The sequence below is a fragment of the Pongo abelii genome, chromosome 16, assembly GCF_028885655.2.
Source record: "Pongo abelii isolate AG06213 chromosome 16, NHGRI_mPonAbe1-v2.0_pri, whole genome shotgun sequence".
NCBI lineage: Eukaryota > Metazoa > Chordata > Mammalia > Primates > Hominidae > Pongo > Pongo abelii.
The window spans coordinates 77,325,503-77,350,316 of NC_072001.2; the positions used below are offsets into that span (position 1 = coordinate 77,325,503).

Below are 24,814 nucleotides of genomic sequence, written 5' to 3' on the forward strand. Positions count from 1 at the left end.
GGTTGTAAGCTTTACTAGCAGAGAGCAATTTTTAAACCTTTAAAAGAAAAGAACACTGAGCTAGATCTAGCTTCTGGCTCTGTGTGTTTATTGACTAGTGGTGTGCCTCAAGAAACCAGAACTCTCTGAATTTCAGTTTTGTCTCTGTGTAAATGAAGAAGGTTGAAGTAAAAAATTCTCAGGTTTCCTTCCAGGCTCTGGTCTTCTCCATGTGATTCTGATAGTTACCTTGTCTGCAGAATGCCCTTAGGGTACTGAGAATCTCAGGGTTCTGAAAATGGAGATCCACATGCCATCACCATTGATAGTTGTTTTGTGCAAAACATGGTTTGCTTGCCTCTATTGGTGTGTTGCTTTTAAGTATGGAGTTTTTTTTAATTACACAAATAATATTAGTGGAAGTCAGAATTTCAGGAACTGCATATACAATTGGTGCCATTATAGCAACACTTTTTTTGTTTTGTTTTGTTTTTGAGACAGTGTCTCACTGTGTTGCCCAGGCTGGAGTGCAGCAGTATGCATGAATGCCATCAGTTTTTAGCTAACACAACAGCTCCCTGGAGGTCAAGGCATCCTGGCTATCACTCTAGCCTTCCTACCAATTAAGTTAATTACATCCACCTTGTTGATGATGGTGAAGTGCCACCACCTGGCATCCGCTGTTCTCACCTTCCACCATTCCCACTGACACCACAAAGCCTGGTCTCATGGCAGCATCTCCTCTTGTCAATCCTGGCCTACCAAGGATAGTGCCACTGAGTCTCTCAAAGATTCAGGTGCCTTCCTTGTTTGCCTAGAGAGGGGAGTTCCTGTGAACCCTCCAAGGGCACATAGTCAAGCCCTTGGATTCTGAATCTGCTGGCATATAACGAACCATTCCAACATTCCTACCTCCCTGTACTTTCCGGCTTCTTTGATGCTTTGCGAATGCAGTTCTATAATCTCCACCTAAGTCACTGCAGCAACTGTTCCATCCACATTTCAAGGAGCCACTCCAGCAGTGTGTTGGAGCCCCAGGTGTCCTTGCCAAGCCATTAAATTCTGAGAATGCTCCCATGTTAGTGTATTCTTGTGTATACAGCCTTTAGTCTCCTCCTGATGTAACACCCTTATGTCCACTCCTTCACCTCCTCTCCCGATTCTGCCAGTACACACTCCGCAGCTCCTGCAACATTTTTGGCAAAAAAAAAAAATCATTCTCCCAGAGCAGACTGTGCTTGTGACCTTGGGCCATGATGAGGAATGACCATGGCCTGGTGTCAATGTTGGGCAGCAATGATGACACACCTCATCCTGCTGTAAGGCCTTGTTGGAGGCTCTTTGCCCAGTCTCCGGGCAAGGGGCAGCTGCCCTTCTCTTAGCAAGGAAAGGAGGCTACTTCTTTTAGACCAGAGCATTTAGTGGAAACTGGAGGTTCAAAGTTCTCAGATGTATCCACTTAAGTTTCTCCATATCAGATATCAGGATCCCTTTTCTTTTCTTTTCATTTCATTTCATTTAGTTTCATTTCTTTTCTTTTCTTTATTTTGAGATGGAATCTCACTCTGTCACCCAGGCTGGAGTGCAGTGGCATGTTCTCAACTGACTGCAACCTCCACCTCCCAGGCTCAAGCAATCCTCCCACCTCAGCCTCTTGAATAGCTGGGACCACAGGTGCACAACACCATGCCTGCCTAACTTTTTGTATTTTTGATAAAGATGGGGTTTTGCCATGTTGCTCAGTCTGGTCTCAAACTCCTGAACTCAAGAGATCCACCCACCCTGGCCTCCCAAATTGTTGGGTTACAGGTGTGAGCCACTGTGCCCAGCCCTTTCTTTGTCTTCTTCTTTTTTTTTTTTTTGACATGAGGTCTTGCTCTGTTACCCCGGCTGGAGTGTAGTGGCGTGATCATGGCTTGCTGCAGCCTCAACCTCCTGGGCTCAAGCAATCCTCCCACCTCAGCCTCCTGAGTAGCTGGAACCACAGGCATGTGCCACCACACCTAGCTAATTTTTAAATATTTTGTGGACAGGGTCTACCTATGTTGCCCAGGCAGGTCTCCAACACCAGGTCTCAAGCATGCAGCAGTGCTGCTGCTGATGATCCAGGAACCAGATTTGGAGAACTTCGTTCTAGTGCTACTGCATCAGCAATGCCTGCCCTTCCACCTGCACCATATCCCAATCCACAGTAGGTGAGTTTCCTAGTGATGGTATTGCTATAGCACACCAGCACATCACTACCCTACTTGCCAGCAGCAATGGATCCTGTTGCCACCTGATTAGTGAGTTCCAGAATCCTGTCCTAAAAGTCCACTCTCTAGGGCTACTTTTTAAATTTTTTAAACATTTTTATTTTATTTTTATTATCATTTTTGAGATGGAGTCTCGCTCTGTCACCCAGGCTGGAGTACAGTGGCATGATCTCAGCTCACTGCAACATCCACCTCCCAGGTTCAAGTGATTCCCCTGCCTCAGCCTCCTGAGTAGCTGGGACTACAACCACATGCCACCATGGCTGGCTAATTTTTGTATTTTTAGTAGAGATAGGGTTTCACCATATTGGTCAGGCCGGTCTCGAACTCCTGACATCAGGTGATTCACCCACCTCAGCCTCCCAAAGTGCTGGGATTACAGGCATGAGCCACCACACCTAGCCCAAATATCTTTATTTTGTCCTCTTATCTAACAGATATTTTCAGTAAGAATGGAACTTGAGGCTGGCAGTTATTTTCTTTTGGTACAGTGAAGGAAGGTGTCATTGCATGGTCTTCTGGTTCCTGAGGTTTCTGTTGACTATCAGCCTAATTGTTGCTCCTTTGAAGGCAATCTGAATTTTTTCTCAGATACTTTTTTTTGGTAGGAGACCAAAAAAAGGGGTCATACACTCCCAAAGTGCTGGATTACAGGGTCTCACTCTGTCATCCAGGCTGAAGTGCAGTGGTGCAATCTCAGCTCACTGCAGCCCAGACCTCCTGGGCTGAAGCAATCCTTCGACCTCAGCATTTCAAGTAGCTGGGACTCCAGGCATACACCACCATACCTGACTAATTTTTTGTATTTTTTGTAGAGACAGGGTTTCACCATGTTGCCTAGGCCAGCCTTTAACTCCTGAGCTCAAGCAAACCACCCACCTCAGCCTCTCAAAGTGCTGGCATTACAGGCATGAGCCACCATGCCTGGCTCAGATACTTTTAAGATTAAAAAAAGTTTTTGCCTTTGGTTTTCTGCAATTTTACCATAATGTGTCTAGTTGTACTATTATTTTTATTTGTCCTGCTTGGGGTTCATGAGGCTTCTTAAATCTGTGAACTATTGTTTTTCATAATTTAAAAAGTATTCTCTGTCATTATTTTTAAAAAATATTGCTTCTGCCTCATTATCTCTTTCCATTCCTTTATTTTATTTATTTATTTATTTTGAGACAGGGTCTTGCTCTGTTGCCCAGGCTGGAGTGCTCACTGCAGCCTAGAGCTCCCAGGCCCAAGAGATGCTCCCAGATCAGCCTCTCTAGTAGCTGGAACCACAGGCATGCACTACCACACCTGGCTAATTTTTGTATTTTTTGTAGAGTCGGGGTTACACCATGTTGCCCAGGCTAGTATTGAACTCTTGGGCTCAGGCAATCTGCCTGCTTTGGCCTCCCAAAGTGCTGGGATTGTGTGAACCACTGTGCCTGGCCTCTCTTTCCTTTTTTTCTGGGATGCTGATTAAAGGTATATTTGGCCTAGTCAAATATGTGGTGGTGTGCACCTGTAGTCCCAGCTATTTGAAGGGCTAAGGTGGAAGCATTGCTTGAGCCCAGGAAGTCCAGGCTGCAGTGAGCCAAGATCGCACCACTACATTCCAGCCTGGGTGGCAAAGTGAGACCCTGTAATCCAGCACTCTGGGAGTGTATGATCCCTTTTTTGTCCCTCACCCCCCACCCCAGAAGTATCTGAGAAAAAATTCAGGTTGCCTTCAAACGAGCAATAATTAGGCTGACAGTCAATTTCTCAACAGAAACCTCAGGAACCAGAAGACCGTGGAATGATACCTTCACTGTACCCAAAGAAAATAACTGCCAGCCTCAAGTTCCATTCTTAGCGAAAATATTGTCAGATAAAAAGACAAAATAAAGATATTTGGGCCAGGTATGATGGCTCACGCCTGTAATCGTAGCACTATTTTTTTTAAAAATGACAGAATATTTTTAAATTATGAAAATATACCTATAGAGGATCCCTAGTGTATCCTCTGTATCACTTACTTTCTCTTCTGTGTGTTTTATTTTCTTTTTTTTGTCTCTTCATGTTTCATTCTGAATATTTTCTTCTGAATTACTAGGTTGGTGAAAAAGTAATTGCAGTTTTTGCCATTTTATTTTATTTTATTTTATTTTATTTTATTTTATTGAGATGGAGTTTCACTGTCGCCCAGGCTGGAGTGCAGTGGCACAATCTCGGCTCACTGCAACCTCCACCTCCTGGGTTTGAGCGATTCTCCTGCCTCAGCCTCCTGAGTAGCTGTGAGTACAGGCTACTGCCACCACTCCTGGCTAATTTTTGTATTTTTAGTAGAGATGGGGTTTCACCATGTTGGCCAGGCTGGTCTTGAACTCCTGACCTCAGGTGATCTGCCTGCCTCTGTCTCCCAAAGTGCTGGGATTACAGGCATGAGCCACCGTGCCTGGCCAGCCATTGTTTTTAATATCTTCCAGTTCACTAATTCTCTCTCAACTGTGTCTAATTGGCTCTGGAAACCATGAATGGAATTATTAATTTTAGTTATTGTATTTTGTCTTTCTTTCTTTTTCTAAGAGAGAGTCTTCTTCTACCACCCAGGATGGAGTGTAGTGGTGCGATCATAGCTCAATGTAACCTCAAACTTCTGGGCTTAGGTGATCCTCCCGCCTCACCCTCCTGAGTAGCCAGACCTATAGGCACAGACCACCACACCTGACTAAGTCTTTGACTTTTGTAGAGATGGGTCTCGCTATGTTGCCCAGGCTGGTCTCAAATTCCTGGGCCTCAAGCAGTACCCCTGCCTCGGCCTCCCAAAGTATTGGGATTATAGGCATGAGCCACTGCGCCCCAAGTTAATGCTATTGTACTTTTCAATTTAGAATTTACTTTTTAAATACCTGTGGTGCTATTTTTTTTTGTAGTTTTCTAAACTCTTGCATCTTATATTTTACTTCCTTGAACATATTAAGTATAGTTATTTTGTAGCCTGTGTCTGATTCCAATATCTGGAATCTCCGAGTATGTTTCTATCGTTGCTTCTTTCTGATAGTTCTTGGTTCATGTTGTGTTGTGTCCTACTGAGTCTAGCTACCTTAGTTGTGTGCCAAACATTTTTTTAAAATCAGTTTGTAATGTTTTGAGGATTACAATAATGTTGTCTTCCTCCAGAGACAATTCTGTTTTCCCATTCCACATACCTGAATGCACTAGCAATCCAAAAATTTTAAATTCAATTTTGGGGATTGAGGCCAGGTGCGGTGGCTCACACCTGTAATCTCAGCACTTTGAGAGGCCAAGGCAGGTGGATCACCTGAGGTCAGGAGTTCGAGACCAGCCTGGCCAATATGGTGAAACCTCATCTCTACTAAAAATACAAAAAAATTAGATGGGCATGGTGAAAGGTGCCTGTAATCCCAGCTACTTGGGAGGCTGAGGCAAGAGAATCACTTGAACTTGGGAGGTGAAGGTTGCAGTGAGCTGAGATTGTGTCACTACACTCCAGCCTGGGCAATAGAGTGAGACTGTCTCAAAAATAATAATAATAAAATAAACATAAAAAATTGGGGGAATTGAGACTCAAAGCTGGACTGCAGTCTCTGTGAGGTTTAGTTTACTTTCAGAATACCCTAACTCTCAAGGTACAGCCTTTGATTGTCCCCACCTTATGGTCTGTGGGTTTATGAGAGCTACACACAATACCCTGCCCCAGGCTTTGGCAGTCCCTGGACTCGAACTTTTGTCCCCGTTGCACCTAGAGGCTGTTCAACGTGTACTGCCCAGCTTCTCAGCCACCTTTTTAGAGGTGGGAAACATCCACATGTGAAAAGTAGCTCCGAGTGCTGAGTTACCTGTCTGGATTGCTGTCTCTTCCTGTGTCTTAGTCTAGACATTCTTCACTATTGTGTTAACTCTTTGATGCCTTCAAACAGATTTTGGGGGGTTTTTTGTAGCCAGTTTTTATTAAAGGTAAAAATTGCACAGTTTTCCCATTTTTTTCCTTGGTTAAGTCTATTCATACTGTCTGCTCCTTGAGTCAGAAGCAAAAGCATGGAGGTAGGAATGAGCCTGGGAAGAATGAGGGGTCCCCTCATCTAGAGTGAAGGGTGTTCACTCCAGACACGGAGAAAGGTAAAGAAAAGAAAATTATGAAAGGCCAAAAAGGCTTGGAAGGGTAGGCTGACTGGAAGGGAATGCCTGCCCACTGACTGCCCTCCGCCTCCACTGACTGAGTCCTACTTGTGTCGGCTGAGTTGGGTGCTGCCAAGGTGGGGCAGGGATGTGCGTCAGGCATGACTTCTGCCCTGCATGGATGTATAAATCAGGCGAGGACAGGGAAGAACAGAAAGCCCCAAATAATAGTGGCTCAAATGAGAGAAGTTTATTTCTGTCTCACACCAACACAAGTCTGAAGGTGGCAGTTCACAATTGGTAAGGTGACTTAACAAGGATGTCTAGTGCACTTACAGCCTCATGACACTTTATCCTATTGGCCAGAACTGCATCACACAGGCACACCCACCTACAAGGGAGGCTGGGGAATATAGTCTTTATTCTGGAGCACCATGTGCGCAGTTAAAAAGCAGGAACACTGTTACTAATTTAGGATGTGTTAAAAGATAAACCTGGCCAGGCGCGGTGGCTCATGCCTATAATCCCAGAACTTTGGGAGGCTGAGGCAGGCAGATCGCTTTGAGGTCAGGAGTTCGAGACCAGCCTGGCCAACATGGAGAAACCCCGCCTCTACTGAAAATATAAAAATTAGCTGGGCATGGTGGCACATGCATGTAATCTCAGCTACTTGGGAGGCTGAGACAGGAGAATCACTTGAATCCGGGAGGCGGAGGTTGCAGTGAGCCAAGATCGTGCCATTGCACTCCAGCCTGGGGGACAAGAGCGAAATTCCGTCTCAAAAAAAAAAAAAAAAAAAAAAAGAAAGAAAGAAAGAAAGATAAATCTAAGCACTTAGAATTTTAGGAGTTTGAGCAGACAGTGATTCAAGAATCAGGCAGTGCCAGACAGCGAGTGGTTTGGAGCTCAAGGGGAAAGCTTGTATAAGGTGCACACAAAAGCAAGGCAAAGAAAACATTTGATTGGTTAAAGCGGAGCAGTGGCCTTAATGTCCTTAGAAGTCAGTTGGTGGTTTCTGATTGGTGAAGTCCCTAGTTAGTGATTAGCAGGTGATTTCTGATTGGTGAAGTCCCTAGTTAGAGGTTAGTTGGTGGTTTATGATTGGTAAAATCCCTAGAGGACAGTTGGTGTTTTCTGATTGGTGAAGTCCCTAGTGAGAGGTTAGTTGGTAGTTTCTGGTTGGTGAAGTCCCTAGTTAGAGGTTACTTGGTGGTTTCTGATTGGTGAAGTCCCTAGATAGAGGTTAGTTGGCAGTTTCTGATTTTGTAAAATTTTGTTTCCTAGGATATGGCTGTTCATGATGAGTGGGGTTTCAGTTTGCTTACAAAAGAACCTAGGGTATGGCCAGGCATGGTGGCTCATACCTGTAATCCTAGCATTTTGGAAAGCTGAGGCAGGAGGATCACTTGAGGCCAGGAGTTCAAGACCAGCCTGGGCAACAGAGCGAGACCCTGTTTCAATTTTTTTTTTATAATAAAAGAAAGAATTCAGAGTACTATAGCCACCTCAGTCACGCTCCCAATTAATTATTTTAATAAACAAGAGGATTACTTGGGGACAACTAGTGATCTCTGCTAGTCCCTCTCCTCTCCTTCCTTGTCTTCTCTTCCTCGAGGAAGCCTGCCCTGACATCTCCAATACTTCTTAAGTCCCTCTTCCTCTGCCCCACAGCTCAGAGAGACAGACCACTGTAAGAAAATTTGGAATAAGAAAAAAACATTATTGGATGTCTCCAATGGAAGACTGCATTGTTTTGATTAGAGCACACCCTTCTGACTAATGATTCTAGCCCTTCATTGCCTTCTAGCTGTTTTAAAACTCTGTACCTTGCAGATGACAGATCGCAATGCAAAATCATTCATCTCTATACACCAAGGCCTTGGAGGACAAAACCAGCCCTGAGTTCTGGGCACTTCAGGGGCAGCTGACGAGATGGGTGAAGTGGCGGGATGAAGTCGGGGGTCGGGAAAGAGGCCTCGGGAAGATGGGGGATGACTGGACAAGACTCTGGTAGAGCTGTGACCCTCTTCATCCTCTCCTGAACCCAGCTGACCCTCGTCCTCAGACCTCTGCAGAACTTTGATCAAGTGGTGGTGGGGGAATTCCGGTGGGTCCAGGGTGGCCCTGGGTGACCCAGGGCTCAGACCAGCATTCTGGGATTGAGAGCAGAAGGCTAGAAGAGATGACCTCCCCTAGTCCCGCAAGGCTGCACAGCCCCCTGAAGTCTGTGATGATTCTCCCACCAGGCCAGACCCACTGACCGCCAGAATGGGTGCCACCTTCAGGGTGGCACCACCCGGGCCCTCACATGGGACTGTGTGCACCAGTGTCTGCACACCCTAGGGGAGGCAGAAGGCCTGTTGGTGGATACGGTCATCCTAGACCTCGGTCAGTACCTCCCTCCCTCTGCAGGCCCCCTCCCTCTGTCCATCTGCCACCTCCACATGCCCTGATCGGAAGTCTGCCTCCCCTGCTCATGGAGCCCTCCAAGGTGCTCCCAGCCCCAGCTCTCTGGTCCCGCAGCACCTACTGGGCACAGATTCTGCCTTCTTAGAAGTCTGGGAGGCAAGGGCCCGCCTGGTCATAGCCTTCTTGCTCTGCTCTAGGCACTCCTAGCCCCAAAGTCTCCAGCCCGCTGGACGCCTTCATCTCCAGCTATGCTGTGGCTCTCCTTATCCTGGGCCTCCTGCTCATCATAGTTGCCCTTGTCCTTTTGAGTGTCTGGCTGGGCCCGGGCTCCTTCCTGAGGGGCAGGCTGAGCCTTTGATGCCTTGAGCCTTTTAGCCAAGCTGAGGTGAGTCCTCCACCCAAGCCCAGCATCTCCTCATCCTCCAGCTGGGGCCGCGGGATTTGGGGCCCGGGGGCGGGCCTGATCCCAGTGTCCCTGCCCTTCTTGTCAAGGTGCTAACCTGGAGGGCATGCCTTGGGTGCTGACTTTCCCAGAAACTCAGAGCCAGAGAGGGCCAGGCACCAGCCCAAGGTCACACAGCCAGGGGCTTCTTCCCTCCTAGACCCCCAAGGACTGGACTTGCAGGGCTGGGACAGAGGTGGGGTCGGGGAAAGCAATGCCTTGTCAACCCACGCAGGGAGCCCCACTCTCATCCCCAAGGTGCATAAAGTCGAGGAACACCCCTGCTCCCGCGTCCATGCTCACTCAGAGCCCTGCTCCAAGTGCTTGGCGCTCACACCGGCCTCCCACCCTCCATGCCACAGGTATCAGTCTTGTTCACAGAGGGGGAAATGGTGGCCAAGAGCCTCCCCCAGGACACACAGCTAGACCACACAGAGGACTTAGGTGCAGCTGAGGGGAACACAGTCTCTGCTGCCCCTTCTGCCACTCGTGCAGCCAAGGACCACGCTTTGGAGAGGGAGGAACGAGAGTGAGCTGGGTGCTCACACATGGGGCATGGGGGACTAAGGAAGGGTCAGCCAGGAGGAAAGGGCAAGGTCTGATCCTGTACAGACATATCACAGAGCCTGTGGAGTCAGGAGACCCAGGGCCAGGTCCCAGCTCTGTGGCTGCTTGGTATGTGACTGTGGTTAAGTCGTCTCTCTGGACTCTCCGTGCACTTTGTGTGCTGCGTGCACCTTCTAGACTGAGCCCAGACCCTGGCTGGCCTCATACTTACTGTGTAGGCTGCAGACCTGCAAGTACTTCTGCAAGGGGCTTTGCTTCTCCTCATAACAGCGGCATAGGCTGGCCGCGTGCTCTGGGGGTAGAATGGAGTAGCTCTGGAGGTAGCAGGTGGGGGCTGGGCTTGGGTTTCTGGCCCAGATAGGGCAGGGTACACCTCAGGGTCACAGGGCCTGTCCCCTTCTCTAGCAGCCCTTGGCCCACAGGCTGCCCAGCTGCCCACCCACAACCCATACCTTTGGGCAGCCCCAGCTGCTGCAGTTCACTGGACAAGGATTCGCCATCGACACTGCGCTTGGACGCACTGGAGAGGATGAAACTCAGCACTGCCACTGTGGCCTTCACATCGCCTGACTCTGAGGGACCCGTGTGTGGGACAGGGGGTGTCACTGTGGGCCCAGCCACCTCCCTGTTGCCCTATTAACTTCAGCTCAAAGTCCCCAGGCCTCCTGGAGCCACAGGCACTGCTACTGCTCCACCAGGAGCTGGCAGAGGACAGGAAGGTGGGACTGTCAATGTCTTTCTTTCCCTCATGCTCCTCCACTAAGGAAGGCAGGTTAAGGATGCTGCTGGGATGTGGGGGGGGTGGGAGGGGGTCTGTACCAGGCACCAGGCCGAGGTCCCAGGGTTGCCTGGGGCCTGTGAACTCAGCAGGGTGCTCATCAAACTTGGCATCAGCCATGAGTTTCAGGATCATCTTATACTATGGGGAAAGGAGACCTTCAGGGGGTGCCAGGCCCCTGCTCACAAGCCCCTCACCCCTAGCCTGGATCCTGCAATAAGGAACAGACAGGCTGGAAAGAAGGAAGGGAGGTGCCCAGAGAGGTTGCAAGGTTGGGTCACCCGTCTCCCTGGGCCTAGTGCAGAGTTTCAGGGCACTGGGAGTCATAAGGTCATGGGACAATGGGGTGCTGGGTCTTGTAGTCACATCAATCCTCTGTCCCAGCAGCTACTTTAGTACCTGGCTGCAGAGCAGCCGCAACTTCACAGAGGACTTCGAGGGAAGTCCTTACACCAGCCAGGCTGGCAAACCTCACCCCTTCTTCCTGGGGACTGGCTCAGAGCAAGCCAGCCACTGATCAAGGTCACAAAGTATGGTAGCACAGGCTGAGAGCACTGAGGCCCTAGCCCCAGAGAAACCTCACCATCCTCTACACCCACAATTTCCAGACCCAGCACCCCTCCTCCACCCAGTGTAGACCCTGTGCACTCGACCATTTTGGCCAGCGTGCTGATCTCTGCCAGCACCCAGTCGGGACAGTCCAGATCACCACAGAACCGGAACCTCTGCAAGGGAGGGAGGCAGGTAATCAGGCTGGAAGGAAGGCTGAGGTATGGCCAGGATCCGTGTGTCTCCCACATTGCTGCCCAGCAGGGACCCCTGGTCCCCGACATAGATGGATACCCTCTGGCCACCTGTTCTCCCCTATCACCAGGCTGTTGAGTAAACTCTACCTGACCCACCCTGCCACCAAACCCTGCTCTGAGGTCTACTCCAGGCATTCATCTGCTCAGCAAACATCAATTGAGTGCCTTCTCTGTGCTAGCTCCCACTCTAAGTGCTGGGGGTACAGCAGGGGATAAAACAAAGTCCTGGGCCTCACAGAGACGAGTGAACTCTCTCCCTTCTTCCCCATACCCACACAACTCCAGCCACTCCAGCTTCCCTGCTGCTGCTCAGGGACACCAGCCTTGCTCCCACTGCACTCTCTATGTGGCTTGCTGTCCTTTATTTCATTCCACTCTCTGCTCAAGTGACACCTCATCAGACCAGCCCTTTTTTTTTTTTTTTAAAGACGGAGTCTCGCTCTGTTGCCCGGGCTGGAGTGCAATGACGCAATCTTGGCTCACTGCAACCTCCACCTCCCGGGTTCAAGCGATTCTCCTGCCTCAGCCTCCCAAGTAGCTGGGACTACAGGCATGCGTCACCACACCCAGCTTTTTTGTATTTTTAGTACAGACAGGGTTTCACCATGTTGGCCATGCTGATCTCGAACTCCTGACCTCAGGACAGCTGCACACTTTGGCCTCTCAAAGTGCTGGGATTACAGGTGTGAGCAACTGCACCTTGGCAGGCCGGCCCTTCTTGATCCTACTTCCTAAAATAGCCCCTAACACGAGGAAATTTTGGGGGCCGATGGATATGTTCGTTATCTTGATCGTGGTGATCCAAGAGTCAGGAAGATTTGGTCTTGTCCAGCCTCATCCTTCCCTAACCTCCAGATGATACTCTCCCAGCTATGGGAAATGCATTCATTCCTGGGGAGCCATGCTCTCTCTCACCTGAAGTCTCTGCACATGCTGTTCCCTGTCTGAAGACACACGCCTCCCACCCTTGCCTCCCAACCCCTGGTACACAAACTGTACTTCAGCCAGCCAACTCCTGCTGAAGTTTTTTAAGGTTGATCGCCTTTAAGGTTGATGGCATCCTCAGGAAGCACCCTTAGCACTACACACAAGGCGCAGTTAGGTCTCTGCCCCTGGAGCCTTAACTATGACTGCCAATTCAAGCCTCTGATTTCCCCTTCCCTCGGCAGCTCAAGTCCACCCAGTGCCTAGCACACTTCATGGTATAGACTAGGCACTTTGAACGTACGGATGGATGGATAAGTCTCAGCCCCAAAACTACTACTTTCTGGATCTGTAAAGAGCAGAGTGGCTTCCTAACAGTGTGTAAGAGTGAGCTTGATTCTAAGCAAGTTCTTGTCCAAGTCCCACGGTAGAGCTGGGGAAGAGGGTGTCCTTGGGAGGTCCTCTTGGAGCTAGGGAAGACCTGAAAGGACTCCCAGCTCCAGACAAGCCCTAGTTCCTGCCCCGGGAGTCAGGGGCCCTTCCTTCCGCCAGGGAAGCATGGGGACTCAGCCAGCAGGCCTGCGCTGTCTTACCCGCCCCACTCAGGAGTGGGATGGCGGTGGACTTTTCTCTACCAGACCTGCTGCCCTCATTCCTGCACACGCTGTGTTTGCGGAGCGGCCAGTGCAGACAACCTCCCCCCATTTCCGGAGCCACTGGCGTCCCCTCATTCCCGCTCAAGCAGCTCATGCCCGCTTCACCCCTGGTTCCTTATCATCGCGCGAGGAAACCAGGGCCCGGGAATTTCTTTTTCCGGTCCCGCCCGGTCAGCTGAGTCGCCGATCACGTGACTTGGACTAACCGCCCCTTGCGGGGCGGGACCTGCTCGAGTGAGGCTGGGAGCGGACCGCTGCCCGCTGGAGGTGCCGGGGGCGAAATGCTGGCGTCTAAATGCTGGCGTCTCCTCCTTCCTCTCCCAGAATCCTTCCCTGGAAAAAAACAAGCGCCAACCGCAAGTTTAACTGAGGACCGATTTAAGGCATTACGAAAGACAGCGGAAGTTATTTCATTTACTTTTATTTTCATTAACTTACGAGGGTAGGATCCCGGGAGCCAGGGAGATTCAGGTCATTGCTATGTTTTCCACTGTTAAGCGAATAGCATTATACACAGCTGTGGGCTGTGGCAAAAGACATTTTAAAAACTTTTCAAATATACTGCATATACAGAAAATTGTACCTATTAGAAATATAAAGCTTAATAAGTTTTCATCAACTGTAGACCTCACATAACCAGCACCCAGATAAGGAAATAACCAGGTAACTTCTTCAAGTGCATGGGTATTTTATTTCATTTTGATGAATCGTCTAGCCTAGCAAAAAGGGCTGTCATAATTAACATGCTCAGGAAAACTCCCTACAGCTTCAACATCAATAGATGCTTATCTTAATTTTTGCCAATCTGATGGGGAAAAAAATCAGTTGCTTAGATTGCAGTGGTAGTCTGATTACTGGTAGCTTTGAGCTAATGGGTAGTCTAGAACAACTAAGTTTCCGATGTTGACTTGAAGAGGCAAAAATAAAAAGACAAAACAACAACAAAAATACATTAAAGAATAAACTAATAACCAAAGAAGAAATTGAATACAGTCGTCCCTTAGTAACCTCAAGATATTGGTTCCAGGACCCCAGAGATACCAAAATTCACAGATGCTAAAGTTCCTGATATAATATGGCATAGTATTTGCATATAACCTATGCACATCCTTCCGTATACTACTTTAAATCATCTCTAGATTGCTATAATACCTAATACAACATAAATGCTTTGTAAATAGCTGATATAAAGTATTTTTAAATTTTTGTGTTTTTTCTTGTTTTACTTTTTCCAAATATTTTTGATGCACAGTTGGTTAAATCCAAAGATCCAGAACCCGAGGATACAGAGGGCTGATCATAGTTTGAGCTCTCTCCTCAATTCCATGCCTATCCCATGCACCAGGTGCAGCTGGTTTTATTCTTGCAGGCTTTCAAGTTTTCAAAAGACAGAGCTCATGACAAACTGCTCTATAGAATAGAAATAGGAAGTGTCTCAATTCATGGTAAAGTTGAACTCATTTCTGAAGAGTTCTTTTGCAGATCATAAGCACTATCCTGTTGAAAGCAACATGAGACATGTAATCATAGCACTTTGGGAGGCCAAGGCCGGTGGATTGCTTGAGCCCAGGAGTTCTAGACCAGCTTGGGCAACATAGGGAGACCCCAGTCTCTACAAAAAATTAGCTGCTTGTGCTGGTGCACACGTGTCATCCCAGCTACCTAAGAGGCTGAGATGGGAGGATCTCTTGAGCATGGAAGGTGGAGGCTGCAGTGAGCCATGATGGCGCCACTGTACTCCATCCAGCCTGAGCGACAGAATGAGACCATCTCAAAAAAAAAAAAAAAAAGGAAAAAAGAAAAAAAGAAAAAAAAATGCTGGGTGCAGTGGCTCATGCCTGTAATCCTAGCACTTTGGGAGGCCGAGGCAGGCAGATCACCTGAGGTCAGGAGTTGGAGACCAGTGTGGCCAACATGGCAAAACCTGTCTCTACTATAAATAAATAAATAAATAAATAAATAAATAAATAAAAATTAGCTGAGCATGGTGCTGGGTGCCTGTAATCCCAGCTACTCGGGAGGCTGAGTCACAAGAATCACTTGAACCTGGGAGGTCGAGGTTGCAGTGAGCCAAGATTACACCACTGCATTTCAGTCAGCTTGAGCAACAGGGTGAGACGCCGTCTCAAAAAAAAAAGATGTAGGAATGGTTCAACTTTTATTTCATCCTGTCAGTAGGTTGAAGAAGAGAAAAATTGATTTGGAAAACCATTTTTTATTTAAAAAGAAAATTAGGAACAGATGAAAACTGTCCTGCCTTAAGAGTATTTGAAAAACAAAACAGCAAATTTAACATCAGACAGACAAAATATTCAAATTCAGAAATAAAGTTAAAAGGTGGGTGTTGTGCCCTTTTAATGTCATACTGGAGCATTGTTTCATAGATACTTGTTTTACTATTAAAGATTGACTATTTAGAAGAGTGGTTCTCAAACATTAGAGTGCATCCTAATCACCTGCAAGACTTGTGAAACGGGCTGCTGGGCCCCACACCAGAGTTTCTAACTCAATGGGACTGAGGTGGGGCCTGAGCATTGTATGTCTGTGTTCCCAGATGATGCTGATGCTTCCAATTTGAGACCATGGTTTGAAAACCACTAATGTAGGGAAATATACTAGAGAATATGTTATGAATATATGTGAGAATATGTATATATGTTAACTTACAGATTTCTGTCCAGTAGAAAAGATAACTCCCAAAGATGACAGTTTTATTTCCCAATAGGATTTTTTTTTTTTTGAGTCAGAATCTTGCTCTGTTGTCCAGGCTGGAGTGCAGTGGCATGATCTCGGCTCACTACAGCCTCCACCTCCCAGGTTCAAGCAATTCTCCTGCCTCAGCCTCCTGAGTAGCTGGGACTACAAGCACCCACCGCCGCGCCTGACTAACTTTTGTATTTTTAGTAGAAACAGCGTTTCACCATGTTGGCCAGGCTGGTGTTGAACTCCTGACCTCAGGTGATCTGCCCACCTCAGCCTCCCAAAGTGCTGGGATTACAGGCCTGAGCCACCATGCCCGGCCTCCCTTTAGGATATTAACAAATTTTGTCTCTATCTCAGAATGCATTTTGGAATGCCCTTCCTGGAGCACTGCAGACACTGTATCTCAAAACGCTCCTTGAACTAGCTTCACCGTGTTGCTGACTCCCTTGTAAATTAAAGAAAATATCTTATACGTATTCCTTCATTATTTGTATGAAAGTCAAGCTTTTCACATTGTGAAAAATTATACTTCAGGCTGGGTACAGTGGCCCACGCCTGTAAGCCCAGCACTTCTGGAGGCCGAAGTGGCGGGATCACTTGAGGCCAGGAGTTTGACACCAGCCTGGCCAACATGTCGAACCCCATGTGTACTAAAAACAAAATCAAAATTAGCTGGGCATGGTGGCACACACCTGTAGTTCCAGCTACTTGGGAGGCTGAGGCACAAGCATTGCTTGAACCCGGGAGGCTGAGGCTGCAGTGAGCCAAGGTTGCCATGAGCTGATATCGTGCCACTGCACTCCAGCCAGAGCCAGAGTGAGACTCTGTCCCAAAGAAAAAAATAGAAAGAAAATTATACTTTGATACAGTATGCTAATATAAAGGATATAATATGGTTTGGCTCTGTGTCCCCATCCAAATCTCACCTCGAATTGCAATAATCCCCACGTGTCAAGGGTGGCACCAGGTGGAGATAATTGAATCATGGGGGCGGTTTCTCCCATGCCGTTCTCGTGATAGTGAGTGAGTTCTCACGAGATCTGATGGTTTTATTACAGGCTTTCTCCTTTGCTCGGCTCTCCTCTCTCCTGCTGCCCTGTGAAGAGGTGTCTTCTGCCATAATTGTAAGTTTCCTGAGGCCTCCCCAGCCATGCAGAACTGTGAGTCAATTTAAACCTCTTTTCTTTATAAATTACCCAGTCTTGGGTATTTCTTCTTAGCAGAGTGAGAATGGACAAGTACAGGGTACTAATAACAGCCCAGACAGTAGTATACAGGTACTACTGTACTTTGATGCTAGAGGTATTTCCATTAAGGTCAGGAGCAGTGTGTGCTATCATTACCATGATCTAACATTGTTCCAGAGGTTTTTAGGTCGGCAATTCTCAACTGGAGGTGATTTTGCCTCCCTGGGGATATTTGACAATATCTGAAATCATTTTGGCTGTCACACTGAGGAGTGCTACTGGCATGTAGCAGGCAGAGGCTGGGGATGCTGCTAAACATCCTGCGAGGCACAAACAGCTCCATAACAAAGAATTATCCAGCCCAAAATGTCAACAGTGCTGTTGTTGAGAAACCCTAGTCTAGACAAATAAAACATGGGAAATCCATTAACATAAATATGGGAAGATAATAAACTAGTATTTGCCAATGACAGTCTAGCTAGGAGGTCCAAAAGAAGAACAGTTAGATTTTGCAGGGGCTGCATGGTGGCTCATGCCTGTAACCCCAGTGCATTGTGAGGTCGCAGTGGGAGGATCTCTTGAGGCCAGGAGTTCAAGACCAGCCTGGGCAACATAGTGAGACCGCATCTCTACTAAAAATTAAAACATCAGCCAGATGTGGTTGTGCGCTCTGAGAGTCCCAGCTGCTGAGGTGGGAGTATCGCTTGAGCCCGGGAGTTGGAGGCTGTGGTGAACTGTGATCATGCCACTGTACTCAAAAAAAATTTTTTTTCTCTGTTGCATATGGGGTCTTGCTATGTTGCCCAGGCTGTTCTCAAACTCCTGGCCTCGATCAGTCTTCCTGCCTCAGCCTCCGAAAGTGTTGAGATTACAGGCATGAGCCACTGCCCCTGGCCTTACAAAATAAAAATTAAAAAAAGAAGTTACAGGATGTTATGTGGCCTGTTGAACGATGTTGGAAACAGTTGTGCATGTGACCCAGCTGTAACCAGGTATAAAAGTATCAGGATTAAGAAATGTACTGTGTCTGGCTTTCCCAAGTTTAGGTTCCTGCTGAAAGAATGAGATGGATTTTTTCTTCCTCCCCTCCTCACCTCCCTGCAAGAACCTGGACTGTGCATTTTGACGGGCAGGCTCTTACCTCTGGCAGGCCACAGGGGGCATGCAAAGCATTTCCGTGTGTGTTTTCTGGGTACTCAGATAAAGACCCTATGTCCAGGCCTTTGTTTAGGATATTTGGCCCATGGAGGAATGAGGGTGGAATCACCTGGTGGGGGCAGAGGCTTCGAATGGAAGGAGGAGTGACCCCGAACTCCAGGTTCTGGGCCTATACTTTGTTCCCATGCAGCACCCCATTAGTGGTGACTGGGGCCTGGAAGTCAGGGGCCTTGGTGGCCAAGTGTTGGGTGGACAGGAGGAGCTGAGGGAGGTGAGGGGCATCTCTCCAGCACCGCCCCCCGCCCCGTCCCCAAATCAATGCCCTCTGACAGCTCAGACACAGCCCCGGCCAGCAGCAGTGCAGGTCAGGAAGAGTGAATGCAGTCAGCACGGATCTGCTCCATGGTCTCTGCCTCACTTCATCTCAGTTTGGAAGGTGTGAGTCCCCGCAGCACTGATAGGATATCCTGTCCGCTGAGAACATTCAGCTTGATTTAGAAAGATAAGGTGGGACATCTCTTGGGCATGGCACGTGGAGCAGTGCCATCCCTCTGTGGCAGTGAGCCAAGCAATAAACCAGAATGTGCAAAGCCTGCATCCCAGAATCACCATTCCTGGAGGAAAAGCCTATATTGTCAAGATGCCCGCTCCTAAATTAACCCAAACATTCCACCCAGCCTCAAAAACCAGTAGAACTTTGACATTAATATATTAACCCTCAGTTCTATACAGAAATGTGTAAGAATGGCCACATACTATAACGTGCGGTCATTGAGAGAGAAGAGCCCATCAGAACAAATGGAACCAAGTCCAGAAACATGTCTGTCTAGGCACAAGATGCCAGCATGTGTGTCAGCCAGGGAAGCAGACCAGGGGGAGATATTTATTAAGATTTTAAACCAGGCTCCGTAGCTCAGGCCTATAATTACAATACTTTGTGAGGCTGAGGTGGGAGGATCGCTTGAGCCCAGGAGTTTGAGGCTGCAGTGAGCTATGATCATGCCACTGAATTGCAGCCTGGATGACAGAGCAAGACCCCGTCTCAAAAAAAAGTGCTCAGATGCACCCTTACATGAAGCCACCTTGGGTACAGCTTCCAAGACTGCTGAGGCCTTACTCAGGACAAGGGGGCCCAGCCCTAGCTCAGCTTCTACTACCTGAGTGGCACCTGGAGGTGGCCACAGTGTCCTCAGTCCAGTCTCTGTTGGGTCTCAGATCCCCTGATCATCATGCCTTTTTTGCCCAAGCTCTGCCTCATTATAGCCTTCACTGACCGCAGCCTCTTCCACCTCCCCAAAGGGACCCCTGCTCATGCTCTCCAGCCCACAGGAGTGCCTGCTTCTCCAAGAAGCCCATCCTGTTGGCTCTGGGCTCTACGTAAGAGAGCTGGGCAGGCTGGAACCCACCACTGAGTTCAGTCTTGGGGGTCTCCACCCATGCTAGGCTTCCACTGATGGGATATAAGTGGCCAGGGGGGTTCTTTACATCCACACAAGAGCCCCATGGTGACCAGGAATGGGGTTCTGAGAGGTTAAATGACTTGCCCAGGGCCCCAGAGCTGGCTAGAATTCCTGCACTGCCACATCCAAGGCCACATTTGGGCCTCCCATTCGGGGGCCCGGACACCCCTCTGCATCTACCAGGCTGGGAAACACATGTCTGCTGCAGCTTCCTCTCAGTGACTTACAGCAGCTGCAGATTTCTGGGGGGCCTTCTACGGGGCCCACCACAGCAGGGAGCCGAGAACTCTTACAGAGCCCTGTGTTCTCTCTCCGCCCCCTTCAGCTCCGAACTCGTACTAGTTGCTCTGATATAAGAACAGACCTTGGTGAGGGTGTTGGGGCTCTGGTCAGTATCCCAGGCCTTCAGGAATCAGATGATGTCAATCTGGAGAGGAGGTGCCTGCTGGAGGGACTGGGGGGAGCAAGCATGGCCCAGGGCCCTGGCCTCCGGCAGGGGCAGCCCCTCTTCCTTCCCAGGGTCCCCTGAGAATCCAAAGGCATCCAGGGTAAAGTGCAGTGTTCAGCTGTGTCCTGGGGTCCAGGAAAGCCAAGGAGAAGTTGCTCCACCTGCTGTCCACCAGGCATCCCAGCAAAGAACAGTCTCAGTCCACCCCAGCCCAACACCAGATCCCAGGGACTGATCCACCTGTAAGAGGGCAGCATGAGACTGCCCCATTGTCCCCAGAGAGTCCCCTCAGTCATGGGCTCTGACCAGGGTGCAGGTGGGCCCAGCAGGCTGGCCCAGTGTGGGTGTGGCTGTACATTGGTCCTCTGAAGAGCCTCAGGGGCTTGTGGCACATGGCGTGTGTCTGGGCTTGGAAGTAGAGGATGTCCGCCAGCCAGAGGGCAGGGGACACTTGTTTTGCATTCCAGTCCTCTGCAAGGACAGGGACCCCAGGCTCTGGGCACCCCAGCTCTGCCTGCCCTACCCACAGCTTACCACGATTTGGCCCAGGCAAATTGTCCCAGCTCCCACAGAGGGAGCCACCCTTCCCACCTCCTGATGTTTGCCCACACCAGTCAAGTTCCATTCTGGAAAAACCCTCCACGTCCTTGGGAAGGCACCTCCTCCTTGACTCCTTTCCAGAGCTATCGTCCCCACTTTCATTTTCTACCTATCATTCGATGCAGAGACCAGCTTCTTCCCTGGGCCAGGGCTGCTCTGGAGGCAGGGAGGTCGTGGCCAGGCCGTGGGGTGTAGCAGAGCACCGGGTATAGACCAGGCTCTCCAGGTACACCTGGGCAGAGAAGTCAGAGGCCCACAGGTGAACGCCCCTCCTTCCGGCCCGGGTCACCTCTGTCTGATCTCCTGCCCTCTTAGGGGAAAGCCAGAGGTTGGAGCTGGGAGGTGTCGACAGCCCTGGCCCAGTCCAGGTTTCACTGATGAGGCTCAGGGAGGGGCGGGGTCAGCCCAAGTCACTGAGTCCATAAGGGAGGGTTCTGACCATAACCCAGGACCCTAGAGTTAACCAAGACCGCATCCCTTTCCCACCTAGACCAAGGTAGGGCTTCTGGCTTCTAAGGCCGAGGCCCAGCACACCTCTCCCTCCGCTTGCCTGCAGCTGTTGTCACACATCAAAAGTGAGCTTTTCCCCAAGGGGCCAGAGGCGCAGCTCCTTGGACTGGACCAGGTGGCCAATCCAAACAAGTCCCTGTGTGTCTCCACCAGCCAGGCCTTCTCACGCCACACAGCAGCTGGGGTCACCAGGATACCCTGGGGGATTCCAGGGATGAGCCCTCCCTGAGGCTCCCACAGCAGCACTGCCGCCCCCAGACCTGCCAAAGCCCCGTGTCCATGCAGCCCTCGAGAACCTGGCCCCTCACACACACCTGCCCCACTCCTCACACCTGGCTTTCCTGTGAAAAGTGGAACTGGTTCCACCTGGGCCAGCTGGAGAAGGGCCTCAGGAAATTGCCATTTTGGGGATTCATTCCAATCATCCATTCATTTATTCACCAAATACCCACTGTCCACCTTTCTGTACCAGGCCAGGGGTGATGGGTCAAGTGGAACACATGTCCCAAGGAGCTTTCCTCTCTTTAGAGACAGGCAGGTGGACTCTCAGACTATGAGGTGCCCTCAGGGCTAGGGGGTGCCCAGGGCTGGATACAATGGAGGGCCTCGCCCACAGGAGGTGCTGGTGGGTATGGAAGTGGAGGCCACCACGGGGTGAGGGTGTCCAGACAGAGGACCTAGCATGTGCCCAGGCCCAGGGTGTGACCTGGGGCAGGTGTGGGGCTGCTCTATCTGGAAGGCTTCCTGAGTCTGCCAACGATAGGCCGTGGCTGGATCAGGCTTCATGTCTATTTTTAACATTTAATACCTTTTGATTATGTAACTAAACATTATTGTGATAAAAATTATGAAATATAGAAAAGTTAAAAACACAACAGACCAGCAAACCCCTTCTCTCCCTAAGTAACTGCTTCAACAGTATTTTCTGACTTTTTTTCCCACATATATGCAGCTATAAACATAAGTTGCACAAGATAGTATCCTTCCCCATATTCTGTTTTGGAGCTGGATTTTTCACTCAGCAGTGAATAGAGGCAGGCTTTAAACAGGCCAGGCACTGTGAGGGCCCTGGGAAAGGAGACTGACCATGTTGCTGGGTGACTTTGGACAAGTCTCGCCCTCCTCAGAGCCTGGATTTTCTCAGTCCAGTGAAAGGCAGGAAGGGCTGTAGTAGGACTACATCAGCGCTTCCCAAACTCAGAACTGCCACGTGGAGCCGTGTGAGCTGTCGCTGCACAACCCCAGGGGCAGGAGCATTCTTGTCATAGCCTCCGTGAGTGGTGCTCCTGCCCAAAAGTGTGGTGTGCAAACCTGGGGCCCACAAGAGGATTTTAGGCGATAAGCAGATGCATTTATTTTTACCATTACCTTCTATTGGTAGTAAATGAGACCGATTCTCATCAGGAGGGCTTGTTAAACCACAGATCACTGAACCCATGTCTCAGAGCTTCTGATTCAGGAGGTCTGAGGTGGTGCCTGAGAATCTGCATTTCTAACAAGTTCTTAGGTGATGGTGATGCTGATGCTGCTGGCCCAGGGACCACACTTTGAGAACCACTAATCACAAATTTCCTTTTATTCATTTATTTATTTAACGCAGGGTTTTGCTCTGTCTCCCAGGCTGGAGTATAATCGTGCAATCACAGCTCACGGCAGCTTCAACCTCCCAGGCTCAAGCAATCCTCCTGCCTCACTTCCCAAGTAGCTGAAACCATAGACGCACGCCACCACGCCCGGATGTTTTTTTATTTTTTGTAGAGACAGAGTTTCACCATGTTGCTCAGGCTGGTCTTGAACTCCTTAGCTCGAGCAATTCACCTGCCTTGGCCTCCTAAAGCAAACTTTCCTTTTTAAATACATTTATTTAGGTTTTAAAAATGAGTTGACTTAAAGCACATGAATAAATCTTCAACAATAACCACTGGGGAAATGCAAATTAAAACCACGTAAGATATCACTACATATCTATTAGAACAGCTCAAATCAAACATAGTGGTAATATCAAATAATGGCGAGGATACAGACAAAACTAACTCTCTCATACATTGCTGGTGGGAATATAAAATGGTACAGACACTCTAGAAAATAGTTTGGCAGCTTCTTTAATTAAACATACACCTCAATATATGACCTAGAAATTGCTTCTGGGCATTTGTACCAGAAAATAAAACTGCTGTCTGCACAAAAACTCATACATGATTGTTCATGGCAGATTTATTTGTAATAGCCTCAAACTGGAAAGAACCAAATATCCCCCAATAGGTGAATGGTTAAGCAAGCTGACATATCCATTCTATGAAATACTATTCAACAGTAAAAAGGGGGCCAGGCACAGTGGCTCACGCCTGTAATCCCAGCACTTTGGGAGGCCAAGGTGAGCAGATCACTTGAGGTCAGGAGTTCGAGACCAGCCTGGCCAACATGGTGAAACCCTATCTCTACTTAAAAAAAAAAAAAAAAAAAAAAGCTGGGCATGGTGTCTCTCACCTGTAATCCCAGCACTTTAGGAGCCTGAGGTAGGCAGATCACCTGAGGTCAGGAGTTCGAGACCAGCCTGGCCAACATGCCGATACCCCATCTCTACTAAAAATACAAAAAAATTAGCTAGGCATGGTGGCGGGCACCTGTAATCCCAGCTGCTTGGGAGGCTGAGGCAGGAGAATCACTTGAATCCAGGAGGCAGAGGTTGCAGTAAGCCGAGATCGAGATCGTGCCATTGCACTCCAGCCTGGGCAACGAGAGGAAAACATTGTTTCAAAAAAAACACAAAAACAAAAAACAAAAGCCAGGTGTGTTGGTGGGTGCCTATAATCACAGCTACTCAGGAGGCTGAGGCAGGAGAATCACTTGAACCCAGTAGGTGGAGGTTGCAGTGAGCCGAGATCGCGCCACTGCACTCCAGCCTGGGTGACAGGGAGACTCCATCTCAAAAAAACAAACAAAAAAAAACACAGAAAAACAATAAAAAGGAGCATGCACAACTTGGATGTATCTCAAAGGGCATTTGCTGAGTAGAAAAACAAAGCCAATCTCAAAAGGCCACATACTGGGTGATTCCATTTATATAATGTTCTTTTTTTGTTTGGTTTTTGTTTTGTTTTTGAGGCAAAGTCTCACTCTGGCCCTACTGGAGTGCAGTGGCATGATCTCGGCTCACTGCAGCCTCCACCTCCCGGGTTCAAGTGATTCTTGTGCCTCAGCCTCCCGAGTAGCTGGGAGTACAGGCGTGCACCATCATGCCTGGCTAATTTTTGTATTTTTAGTAGAGACAGGGCTTGCCATGTTGGCCAGGCTGGTCTCAAACTCCTGGCCTCAACTGATCCACCCGCCTCGGCCTCCCAAAGTGCTGGGATTATGGGTGTGAGCCACCATGCCAGGCCTCTATTCATTCATTCATTCATTCATTCATTGAGACAGAGTCTTGCCCTGTAGCCTCCACCTCCCAGGTTCAAGCGATTCTCCTGCCTCAGCCTCCACGTAGCTGGAACTACAAGCCCGTGCCACCATGCCTGGCTAATATTTCCATTTTATAATGTTCTTGAAGTGAGAAGATTATAAAGACAGCAGATTAGTGGTTGCCAGGAGTAGGAATAGTGCAGGGGAAGAGCCTGGAATAAGTACAGAGGAATAGCAGGAGGGGGATTTTTGTGGTGGTGGAACAGTTCTGTATCTTGATTGTAGCGGTGGTTAAAGGAGTCTACATATGTGATAAAATGGCATAGACCTAGACGTGTGACATTGTTAGATATTGTTCTACACTAATACAAAATAGAACCTTTGGAGGAAACTGAGTGAAGAGTACATGAAACCTCTCTGTACCATCTTTGAAATTTC

The 24,814-nt window shown here is 48.8% G+C and overlaps 1 protein-coding gene across 2 annotated transcripts in view; it reads left to right on the plus strand.

Moving 5' to 3' along the window:
• The first annotated feature begins 13,121 nt into the window (after positions 1-13,121).
• Positions 13,122-24,814, plus strand: part of ISLR2 (immunoglobulin superfamily containing leucine rich repeat 2) — a 37,328-nt gene continuing 25,635 nt past the window's right edge. The window contains exons 1-2 of one of the 2 annotated variants that reach the window (XM_054532887.2): positions 13,122-13,577; positions 16,676-16,741. The gene's annotated coding sequence lies outside the window, so the exon portion shown is untranslated. Of the gene's footprint in view, positions 13,578-14,801; positions 15,252-16,675; positions 16,742-24,814 lie in introns of those variants that run through there. The other variant, XM_054532888.2, reaches the window with a different exon arrangement.